The sequence below is a fragment of the Asparagus officinalis genome, chromosome 7, assembly GCF_001876935.1.
Source record: "Asparagus officinalis chromosome 7, Aspof.V1, whole genome shotgun sequence".
NCBI lineage: Eukaryota > Viridiplantae > Streptophyta > Magnoliopsida > Asparagales > Asparagaceae > Asparagus > Asparagus officinalis.
In genome coordinates this window covers 51,761,139-51,773,876 of record NC_033800.1, presented here as the reverse complement: position 1 = coordinate 51,773,876, position 12,738 = coordinate 51,761,139, and positions in this window count along the sequence as shown.

Sequence of the window (12,738 nt, the reverse complement as noted above, 5' to 3'; positions counted from 1 at the left end):
AAATTTTCCTTTCCTGCAGCTTTGAAACCCTGTGGTTGTGTCATGTAGATCTCCTCATCTAAATCACCGTGTAGAAAGGCTGTCTTCACATCCATCTGGACCAAATCCAAATCCAACTGTGCCACCAGCGCCAATAAAATCCGAATCGATGAATGCTTCACAACGGGTGAAAATACCTCGTTGTAATCAATGCCCTCAAGCTGTGCATATCCCTTGGCAACCAATCTGGCTTTGAACCGAATGTCCCCAATAGAAGATCCCTCCTTCTTCGCATATACCCACTTGCAACCAATAGCTTTCTTACCCTTAGGTAGCTGTGCAAGTGTCCAAGTGTCGTTCTTCTGAAGAGACCGCATCTCCTCCTCCATAGCTTCCCTCCACCTGATCGAATCGGGGCTAGACTCTGCCTCCCTGAATGTGGCTGGAACCATATCGTCAACGACCTCCACTAATAATGCATATGCGACCATGACATCATTATACCTAGCTGGCCGACGAATCTCTCTCCTAGGTCTATCTACTGCAATGGACCTCTAAACATGACACTGTTCATGAGTCCCATGATCCACTGTATCCTGTATCTGCCCGGCTGTCATCTCATCTCCTTCCAGTATCACCTCTGTAGGAGCCTCAATGGATACAATGCTCTCTGGAGTGGGTGGAGTCACATCATCCTCCACCTACTGCGATATCTCTCCTGTCTGGTCTCCCTCCACCTGCTGAGGGGCTCGATGCCTCATCATGTATGCCTCGTCAAATGTGACATCTCTGCTAATAACTATCTTCTTGTCCTGTGGATCCCATAATTTGAAGCCTTTGACTCCATCTCTAAATCCCACAAAGACTGCTTTCCTCGCTCTCGGATTTAATTTACCATCACTGACATGATAATAAGCTGAACACCCGAATATCCGAAGCGACTCATAGTCACTAGCCACCGAACCAAACCAACGCTCCAAAGGAGTCTTCCCGTCTATCGCAGTGCACGGCAACCTGTTCACAAGATGGCTCGCATAAACTACTGCCTCAGCCCAAAAGGATCTAGGCAATTCACTTTGCGTCATCATACACCGCACCTTCTCCAGCAAGGTACGGTTCAATCTCTCAGCCACCCCGTTTTGTTGCGGTGTCTCTCGAACTGTGAAGTGACTTCTAATGCCGTGATCCCGGCAAAACTGCAGAAACGGATCACTCTTGTACTCTCCACCGTTATCTGAACGTAGAGTCTTCACCTTTCTACCTGTCTGCAGCTCCACTTTCTTTTTCCACTCCACAAAAATATCCAGGACCTGATGTTTATGCTTCATCGGGTATACCCAATTCCTCCTGGAATAATCATCAATGAAAGTGACAAAATAGTTGGCCCCACCAAGAGATGTGTTCTTGGAAGGACCCCAAACGTCCGTGTGAATATAATCCAATGTACCTTGGGTGTTATGAACAGCGGTGCCGAACTTCACTCTAGTCTTCTTCCCAAGTACACAATGCTCACACAATTCCATCTTGCAGGTCTTAGCACCTTTCAATAGCCCCTGTTTAGCCAATGACTGTAGGGACTTATCTCCTGTGTGTCCAAGTCTCATGTGCCATAAGGTGGTCTCTGTAGTGATAGAAGCTGCCAGACCCCATGTAACTGTCTTGCCCTTTAAGTAGTATAGGTTGTTTTCCCTGACACCTCGCATCACCATTATAGAACCCTTCGTGACCTTCACTGTAGCATCCTCTAAGATCACTCGATATCCTGCTGCCTCCAAAGTCCCAAGAGAAATGATGTTCTTCGTCAACTGCGGCACGAACCTCACTTCCTTCAATTCCCTCACTACACCATCATGCATCCTGATCCGGACTGAACCAATACCACCAATAGGGCATACGTGATCATTACCCATAAGCACGACATCCCCTCTTTCCAGCTCCTCAAAGCTAGAAAACCACTCCCTCTTAGGGCAGATGTGATATGTAGCTCCCGAATCCATCATCCACTCCGTGGAATCCGCATAGCAAACCGACGGTAAAGCAGGGCATGAATAGCCTGAAGAATCTGAATCTGAATGCTCACCAATAGCTTTTGCAACATTCACTTCTGAAGCTTGTGCAGCTTTCCCCTTATTCTTCCCGGCTTTTTCTTTCCACTTTGGGCAGTCTATCTTCCAATGTCCTTCTTCTTTACAATACCGACATTGATTTCTACCAACACTCTTATAGGCACTCCTATTCTTTAACTTTGAGCGGTTGAACTGACGACGGTTTGGATCTCGGCCTCGAACTGCTAACGCATCTCCCGATGCCTTCTCGGAGGGTTCACCATCACTCTTCCTCAACTCATAGTTCACCAAAGCTGAGGTCACCTCTTTGTAGCTAACTGTAGTTCTTCCATTAATCATAGTGAGAACGAACGTACCATAATCATCTTTGGGCAACGAACACAGAAGTAGCATCGCCTTGTCTTCATCCTCAACTATAATATCAACATTGGCCATATCTGAAAGTAGCTTAGTGAAATTGTTAACATGCTCCCTGATGGAAACCCCTCTCTTCATCTTGAACTGGTAAAATCTCTTCTTCAAGTGAAGCCGATTCTCAATGCTCTTCGTAAGATATTTCTCATTGAGTGTTTCCCACATCTTCTTCGCCGACGTCTCGTTCATAACATCATAAATAAGATCCGGCGTCAAGCATGACCTAATAACACCACAAGCTCTACTGTTCATCTTTCTCCAAACCTTATCCTCCAACTCAGCGGGTTTCTCTTTTAACTCAAGAGTCTCCTCCAAATTCTGTGCATCCAAAGCATCCATCACCTGACACCTCCACAATCCAAAATTGATCTTGCCATCGAACTTCGGAACATCAATCTTCGTGTTATTGATGCTCAGACTCTGTATCGCCTTTGTTAGAGACGAACCTGACGTGCTTGCATCTCCCATGTTGTCGATCTAGCTCTGATACCAATTGTTGTGCGCGGCGGAAGCTTTCTAGGGCAACACGAACAATAACTCGAACTAAACCACAAACAATATGCAAACCACAATCACAGCAAGAACAAAGAATTTACGTGGTTCGGCAAGTTGCCTACATCCACGGGGCAAGAAGGGGGGAGATTTTAATACTAGAAATCAAGGGAATACAAACAGGGTTACAAATCTCTCAGACCAAACCCTAAAACAAAGCACTTGATCTCTCAAAGCTCTCCCACAATTGGATGCCACAAATCTCTCTTAGAGGCTGCTCAAAATCGTCCTTCAGATACCCTAACAAATCAGGTTTAGGGTATATATAGATTACAAAATGAAACGGGTCAAAAACCTGAAAGCCCAGCCCAAAATGACGTCGGTCGACCGGCACGGTCGACCGCGATCAATTCCGGTCGACCGGCCCGGTCGACCGATCACCATCCAGCAGAAGCATCCTCGGTCGACCGCGCTGGTCGACCGCCACCACCTTCGGTCGACCGCATCGGTCGACCGCCACCAGCTCTGCTTCCCAGTAGAGTTTGTGCACGTTTGCGGTCGACCGCGCCGGTCGACCGCCAAACTCTCTGCTGATTTTTCTGAGTTTCTGTAATTTCTTCAATAACAATAGTTTACATCTTTCTTTAAGTCTACAAAATCATTTTGTAATGTTTCAAAACATGGTTAAGCTAAAATGTCAAAACTCATGTGTTCACATTTTTATGTTTTGGACTATTTTGCAAAATGATGATATTTTTCATTTGGGAAGTCTTTTTTGAAAATCAACTTTTGTAGCATGTGTATTATCATGTCTACAACTATTTCCTAAAGTTTTACATTTTTCTGAATTTATTTAATATTTTTAAACAGAGTTTTAAAATCGGAAAATCAACTTTCAAACTGTTCTGTTCATGTATCAGTTTGCGATCGACCGCCACGGTCGACCGCACCTGAGTTTTTACCTGCGGAGTAAAACAAAAACTTTCATGGTCGACCACCACGGTCGACCGTCAGCTCGAATTTTTCCACGGTCGACCGCCACGGTTGACCGCCAAAGTCTCTAGAAAATTCTCAGCTTCGAAAGTGGCTCCCGGTCGACCGCCAACGGATAGTTTTGGTACAGAATCAGATTTCTGATTCTTGGGTTTTTTGGTCTTTTCCCTTGGGGTTTTGGCTGAGATTTTATGAGGCTATATATACCCCCTTGCTCTCATCTTTCATGATCAACCAAGAAGTTTTTAAAATAAAAGTTTAATAAGGGTTTAAGTTTGGTTAGCTTGTTTTAAGTTTGGGATTTTACAAAGAGGAGCTTACATCAGTTGTTGAAGAGTTCATCTTCAATATTTCATCATCATCTCTTTGTGTTTATAGAGAAGTTTTCTAACTCTTTTCTCTAACAATTTTATTATTGATTTTCATATTCTTATTATTGCTAGTTTGCTATTTGAGTTAGATTTTATTTCACTCATTGTTTACACACACCCACTTGAGCTTATTGTATTTGCATACATAGTATATTTGGGTTGGTGAGTGTTGTAACATTAAGAATGAGCTTCATTGTGTTCTTATCTATATTTGAGAATAATTATTTGTTATTTTGTAAGATTGTAAAGTTTTCGGTGAGCTAGAAAACCGAGTGTGAGGAGTGTAGACGTTGATCGATGAACGTTGAAAACCGACATTGTGAGTGTTTGTGAACGTTGATCGGTGAGCGTTAAAAACAAACATTGTGATGTGTAAACGTTATTCGTGTGATCGTAGAAAATCCGATTATGATAGTGGATTTTTCCCCAGGAGTGGGGAGCGGAGACGTAGGACGGAAGGTCCGAACTCCGTGATCATTTGCTTGTGTTTGAGTTTGCTTTGGTGTTTCATTTGTGCTTAGTATTCATTACATTCTTGTCGCCATCGTAAATTGCCCTATCATATTTGTAGATTATTTATTTCACTCTTGTGTTAGTTTATATATCCTTGCATATATTTTATCATATACCTCTTTGCTAGGATATATCTCTTTGTTCATATTGCTTATTCTTGCTTGTAACATATTGTATATCTCTCTTGCAAGAATAATTTATTAATTAGTTTTAATTGGTATAAAATTGGATTAGATTAGCATAAGACCCTAATCACCCCTCTAGGATCTAACAGACCACACATTTCCTACGGTCGACTGCCGATCTGTCATTCAGTCTCCAACGGCTAGTTTCCAGAGTAGTTTTTGAGCTAGTTTTTTGGTCTTTTCTTGGCTTTCTCTTGGCTTTAGGGTATCATATAAATACCCCCTTATACCTCAGTTTTAGAGGCAATCCAAGAAATGTTTTAAACAAGTTTAACAAGGGTTTTAAAGTTTGTTTAGTGTGTTTTAAAAGAGTTTGTTTGTGAAGATGTTTCTTACAAGTGGAGGAGATCATCTACATTGTTTGAAGCTTCATTTTAATCCATCTCTCCATCTTTTTTTTTCAGAGAAGAATTTCTAAACTCAATACTAGCTTTGTATTAATTATTTGTTATTTATCATTTTCATATGGCTAGGGTTTACATTGATTTTATGATTAATTTTCTCATTGCTTACACACACAATCATTGAGCTTGTTGTATTTGCATACATTATATAATTGGGTTGTGGAGAGTTGTAACAATTGAGAGTGAGCTTAATTGAATTTTCATCTATTATAGAGAATAAAATTGTATTTGTGAGCCTTAATTATGTAGATCACTTTGTAATATACTTGTACACCGAGAGGAGTGTGTGGTGAGAGACGAGGTCGTCCTAAGAGGAGTGCGGTATATGGTAATGCCTAGAGAGAGGTTGTAATTCCTAACACTTGAGGGAGATACGGACTAGAGACCAACACTTAAGAGGGTGTAAAGTGGGATTGTAAGAGTGTGAGGTTGTAAAGTTTTTGGTGAACTAGAAAACCGAGTGTGAGGTGTAAACGTTATTCGGGTGAGCGTAGAAAACCCGGTTGTGATAGTGAAGATCTCCTCGAGGTGAGGAGCGGAGACATAGGTTGTGGGGACCGAACTCCGTGAACATATCTTTTGTTTGTATTGCATTATCGTACTTATTCTTGTATTCATATCCTATATCGCCTTTGTGTATTGCTCTTCATATTGTCCTATCACATTTGTAGTTTGTTTATTTTACCATTGTGTTAGTTTATATATCCTTGCATATATTTCACCATATATCTCTTTGCTAGGATATATCCCTTTGTTCATATTGCATATTCTTACTCATAATATATTGTATATCTATCTTGCAAGAATAATATTTGAATTAGTTTTAATTGGCATTTAAATCGGATTAGATTAGCATAAGACCCTAATCAACCCCCCTCTAGGGTCTAACATAGTTCACATGGGATTATGATAGATTAAAATTTAAATAAAATATTTAAAATAGTTAAGAGTAATATTGACCATAGAAAGTTTTTTCTGAACTCATATTTTTAAAGGGAACACGATGTGAAATTTGTTTTGGATTCATTAATGATCTGGACCTACTAGATATCCAAGCTCTAATTGGAATGAAAATTTTAAAGAGTATATGAACCAATCCTAATGTTGTAAATCGTACATGTATATTTTCATTACAGTTGTATTTTGTGAAAAATCAATTGCCTTATAGTTATATGGTAGCTTTCAGTGTATTAGAAACTAAATTGTATTTTGAGAGATGTTCCATCATATCATGATCCGAATATTTTTGTTAGAAAATCTTACTCCTTTCTTTATAAACATAAAACATGAAGTTGAGTCACGTAAAATTTATTTATCTTTGTTTCTTAATTTTTTGTGTTTGTATTTTGTTTGCTATAAGATTTTTCATAATAATATAGATGATTTACTAGCACTTGATTTCATCCTTCTAATTGACATGTGACCATCAAGAGTTATTTGTTAATGATATCTCACCAATCAAACGAGTTCAGACGATGCAATCATACAAGCACTATTAATATTTGTCGTTGGGAAAAATTATATAGGGAACAGTGTCCACATAGACCTACACACAAAGGAGGTAACTATTTGTTGGGGAATTTTAGTCTTCTCCCGAACTATGATTTTCACAATTCAGAAGCCAATCCACAATCAACAAGATATAAAACAATCACAATCAAGAAGAAAGAATACCGAGATTTACATGGTTCCGTCGACCAACTTCGACCTACGTTCACGGACAACAATACGAGAAATCCACTATGTATCAGGGAGAACTACAAGAGGAATCACTCAACTCCCGTCTCTCAATCACACACACATAATCAACTCTCATATCATTTCCAAAACCCTCTCCTTACAATCTTTTGAACGGACAAAGACTGCGAAACCCTCTCTCAATGATGTAATCTTTTGCATGGACAAAGACTACGAAACCCTCTCCTAATGATGTAATCTTTTACACAGATAAAGACTACAAAACCCTCGCCTCTCGCACAATATTCTTAAATCAGACTACGCCCTCTGCTAACCTTAGATTACAAGAATATTGGCCCTCTCTCATCTGATTTTTTTACTCAAACAATTGAAGAATATATATAGGGAAATCAAAACCCTATCTCTAGCCTAACTTCCTAGTTAGAATAGGATTCAAAATCTTAATCATGATGAGACCCAATCTCCTAATCATGATAGATCTCTAACTCTATCTAATTCTCATGAAGTTATACAAAGATTCAAAAACATAATCCTAACAATCTTCACCTTAGATTTGGTTCCCAAACTCCATTAAAGATATATCATTGTTGTCTTAAAACTTTGTCTCTCCTGCTAGAGTCTTCTATTTCTTTCGCACATCAAATTGAAGAACATGCATTCCAACTGGGACGTCCCGTGATCTTTGCTATCTTCTGCTTCGTCGTGGCGTTGCCGCCTCTCTTGTGTGCATCAAGAGATCTTCGCCACCTCTGACCTTAGAAGTAAATCAACCATGCTTCTCCTCCTAAACTGAACTTGACAGTAGCATTCTCCACTTGCTGTCCTTGTACTCCACTTGCATCGCTCGTCTCGAATCATATCGATGCACCTCTCTTACTCCACACTATGAGCCAGATGCCTCCATCTCCTCCATCACTTGGCTTGGACCAAGTATGAGCGCTCATCGTCTTCAAGTCCAATGCGACCATCTCTATTAGCATGTGTGTCACTTAGTCGTGCATGCTTGTAAACTCCACATAGTCTGGCACTGTCCTCCTCGAGTCTACACACCAACTAACTACTGCTCCCGTGATGACTCTAAATAATTATATCCTGACAACCCTACTGCTAGAATCACATCTGATTCTTTACACCAGTCTCATCCATCGCATACTCGTTTGTCGTATCTACCATCAGATTTTTCTTGCTGTTGAATAACGGAATATCAAACTTCGAACCCGAAGAAGTCATCATCCTCTAAGTACAATCAAAATTCAAATCAGTCATTGTAGAGATTAAATTTGATAAAGCCAAGGTCAAAACAAACTCAGCACGTCAAAAAACCCTAGGAACGACTCCTAGATCACCAAAATCCGCCTCCAAATACTCAATCAAAAGACAAATTAATCTCAACTGTCGGATCTGCGTGAACAATATCTCGCTGCCGCTACAGCATTTGCTACAGTACCTTTCCTCTTTCTTTTTTTCTCTTCATCTTGATTCTTGTAACACCAATCTTCAATCTTACACGGCGTCATATTCTATCTTGCGAACTCACTCTCGGATCCATCATCAACTCTCTGATACCACTTGTTAGGGAATTTTAGTCCCCCCGCGAACTACGATCTTCACAACTCGAAAGCCAACCCACAATTAACAAGATATAAAATAAGCACAATTAAGAAAAAAGAACACAGAGGTTTATGTGGTTCTGTCGACTAACTTCGACCTAAGTCCATGGGCAATAATATGAGAAATCCACTATGTATCAGGGAGAATTACAAGAGAAACCACTCAACTCTCGTCTCTCACTCTCTCAACCTCACGTACATAATTAACTCTCATATTATCTCCAAAACCCTCTCTTCATAATCTTTTGAATGGACAAAGATTACGAAACCCTCTACCAATGATATAATCTTTTGCACGAAAAATGATTACGAAATCCTCTCCCAATGATGTAATCTTTTGCACGGATAAAGATAACAAAACTTTCACCTCTCATACAATATTCTTGAATCAGGTTACGCCCTCTGCTAACTCTAAATTATAAGAATATTGGCTCTCTCTCACTTTTTTTCCTCAACAATGGAAGAATATATATAGGGAAACCAAAACTCTATCTCTAGCCTAACTTCCTAATTAGAGTAGGATTCAAAATCTTAATCATGATGAGACCCTATCTCCTAATTATGATAGATCTCTATTCATATCTAATTCTCATAAAGTTATACAAAGAATCAAAGATATAATCCTAACACTATTGAGGGTTAGTTTCCTACATCGATAGCTTTGTTGGAAGATTAAATGAAGCGAAGGAAAATATATGTAGGATTAATGCTTATTTACTATTTTTGTATCTTGCACTCTTACATGATGCCTCTTGCGAGAGGGGCTTTATGCCAATAATGCAGTAATTGACAAACCACATGCAGGTAATTAGGCTCATCTTAGAGACTTTGCGCCGATCAGTTTGCAGTTGTTTTGGTTGTATGAGATAACATCCTGTGACTTAGATAAAAGGACGCTAATAACATGGACTTGTCCGCATAAAGTCTCTAAGATTAGTCTTATCTGCATGTAATTACCTACTGTAGGAATTTGAATCCTTGTCTTTCAATGGATGTAATCAGGGGTGCTAACGGATCAGATAGGGTTGGAAATGATACTTATCATATTCGTATCTAATAACCAATTAAGGATACAAATGTGTCCCCAATAAAGAAAACTTATATTCATATCCCAAAAATATAGTTTGTATGATACAAGGGAGTTCATTAACATGTTTATTATATCTAAAAACTAATATTATATCTTTTGACCATGAAAAAAAATATCAAATCTCATAATATAATGATTAAAACAGATGGGAAAGTGCTTCCACCTCCCTAGGATTTTGGATCTAAGTGTTGCCCCTAAGTTGACTAGTAATGGACTAAATATCAAGATGGTATTTTAATTCCACCCCAATTACTAATAAGGTACTTTAATTCGGCAAATCTGTTTTAAGATATTTTAATTGATTCAAATAACCAACAAGGCATAATACCTCGTCCCCAGTCAAATTTTCGGCGAGAGCATGTCACGTGCGTGACACGTGATGGCTTAAAATATTTTTTATTTGGTGATGTGGCAGGTACTCTCTCACATGGATAAAATGGTTGGAAGGATTTAAGAGCTTTGCTACAGTGGCCCAAAATATGGGACCAACAAGAGCTACAGGTGAGGTGTCCCCCTCCTATTGTATAATAAGGTAGTCAACATTAATGACGATTAGCTTATTATGCAATAGTAGGGGGACATCTCATATGTCCCCCCTGTTGGTCCCATATTTTGGGTCATTGGGAAATTTTTTAGGATTTAATTAGATTTTAGAATTAAAAATGGGCAAAAATTAGGTGAGATTTGAAACTAGGGTTTTTCGAATTAAGGGATCCAAGATGAAATTGATAAGAGTAAGCAAGAGAAAATTGTACCATGTGAGAACTTGAGTTATTATCCTTGAAATTGAGTGTGAAAGCAAAGAGAATATATGTCGTCATCAAGTTCAAGCTCTCGTTCAAAAGCAAGCAGGATCAGTGAAAAAATTAGGATCATAGGTAGGCATTAGTCACAGTTTGAATGTTTTGACAGGCATTAGAAGGTGAAATGAAGAAGCAATAATGGTTGGCATGAAAATTTGTAAATGTGGAGTGGATTGTGGGTATTGTACATGGTATTATGCATCATTTACAGATAAAAACCTTAGAAGAAGGTTTTATAAATGTCAAAATCCAATGGTGGCTACGGAATGTGGGAATGGTTTAATAAGCCTTTGTGCAATGTGTCTTCTACTGTATTTACTATTCTACTAGATGAAACACTTAACTTGAGGAATGAGTTGAAGTTTAGAGATAGCCTAATTCAAAGAGAGAATTGATGGGTTTCCATGTTGAAAATACCAACTTGAGAGAGCAGATCTAGGTGTTATGTGATGAGAAAGCTTGCTGTATGGAAGGAATATCAAAATTGAGAGGCATGAGATTCAGATTAGAGGGTTTGCTTCAATTTGAGAAGAAGGGGTGATGTTGTTCAAAAGAGGAACTTTGATATCACTTTTGGTTGTAGTAGTTTTTATTGTGTGTTCCCCCCTACTCATGGACATGGAAAAAATATGATGTTTTAGAGCAAATTGTATGAATTATTAAATTTAATGAGAAGAAGCATTAAGCATGAAGTTCTATTGCTGTTTATATCTAAGAACATTTTTGGTGTGGTATATATCCTATTTTCATAAATTTTCTTTGCTAGTAAAAACCTGTACAATATAGTTTTCCTGTGACAAAGCATACTCACAAATTTAAGTTCATGCCCAGAAGCTCATGTTCACATTGCTCAACCAACATACTAACCACAAGCTATGCATAAACACACATTGAAATTGAACATAACCAGATTTTCATGATCACCATCAGTTTAACTATTTGCACATAGTCACATTGAACAAGGAAAAAGTCATTCAACTAAATAAAGTCTATATTACCAGAAGCTAAACTACAAATACATATAATTGCAACCCACTATTAGGTGTATATGAAGCATGTGTATGCTCCTCTTGATGTACATCTGGGTTGAATTTGGAGTTGAATCTTGTATGGTTGTTGCTTGAGAGGCAATTGGATATCTATAAGCTATTTCACCATGATCACCATACCACAGGCCAAAACCCTTTGGCATAATTTGACATCATCATCTATCACTCCTTCCTCTACCAGATTGAGATTGAGCTTCAAGTACATAATAAATTCATATATTAGTAGGAATATGTGTGTGTGTGTGCGCGCGCGCGTGTGTGTGTGAATATAAAAGTAAGGAAATATCATTTTTCATTACCTCTAGCCATTGCTCTTCTATTTATGAAAATTTGAGATGGTGAAAGAGGGTTAGTTTGACTGAGCTCTTGAATGGATTTGTTAGTTTTTCTTTCGTTCCCCTTTGGTCTTCATTTTTCTTCCTTCCACTTATGCCTTCATCAGCAACTTGAGATTGTTTTTCCTCAGGTAAATCATTAGAGAAGTTAGATAATACAATTGGATATGAGATGATCAAATATTCCTAAATAGTTATTATTATTTTTACCTATTGATGTGCTAGCCTTGGAAGAGGTATTGCTGCATCAGGACAATTGGGTCTTCTACGACCTGTTCTATGACAATTACTACACTTTCGGGTCAAACCCTACCTTGATGACTCGTAAGGATGCTTGGAACCTTCAGAAGAATCTCTCCTCCTAGCAGTTTTGGGTCTCCTCTTTGTCTCCTAATAATAGTTGGGGGTAACATTATTCCCTCTTCCTTTTTATCCCAATAATTACTCTCTTGCAATGGATTTGACATCCCTCCATAAGCAATCAAATAGTCTTCTTGATAATACATCTTTGATAAGTACATTTCAGGTTTCCTTCTCATATGCAAGATAGCACTAACTGCATGTGTGCATGGAATTCCTGTCAAGTCCCAAATCCTATATGTACATGTCATATTTCTCAAAATCTACTGCATGACTTTTCCCTCTATGGATTATCTCAAAACCAGTTTCATTAATATCTCCATTCTAATATGCACAACAATTAACTTGCTCCTCTTCCTTCAAATTATTATGAATT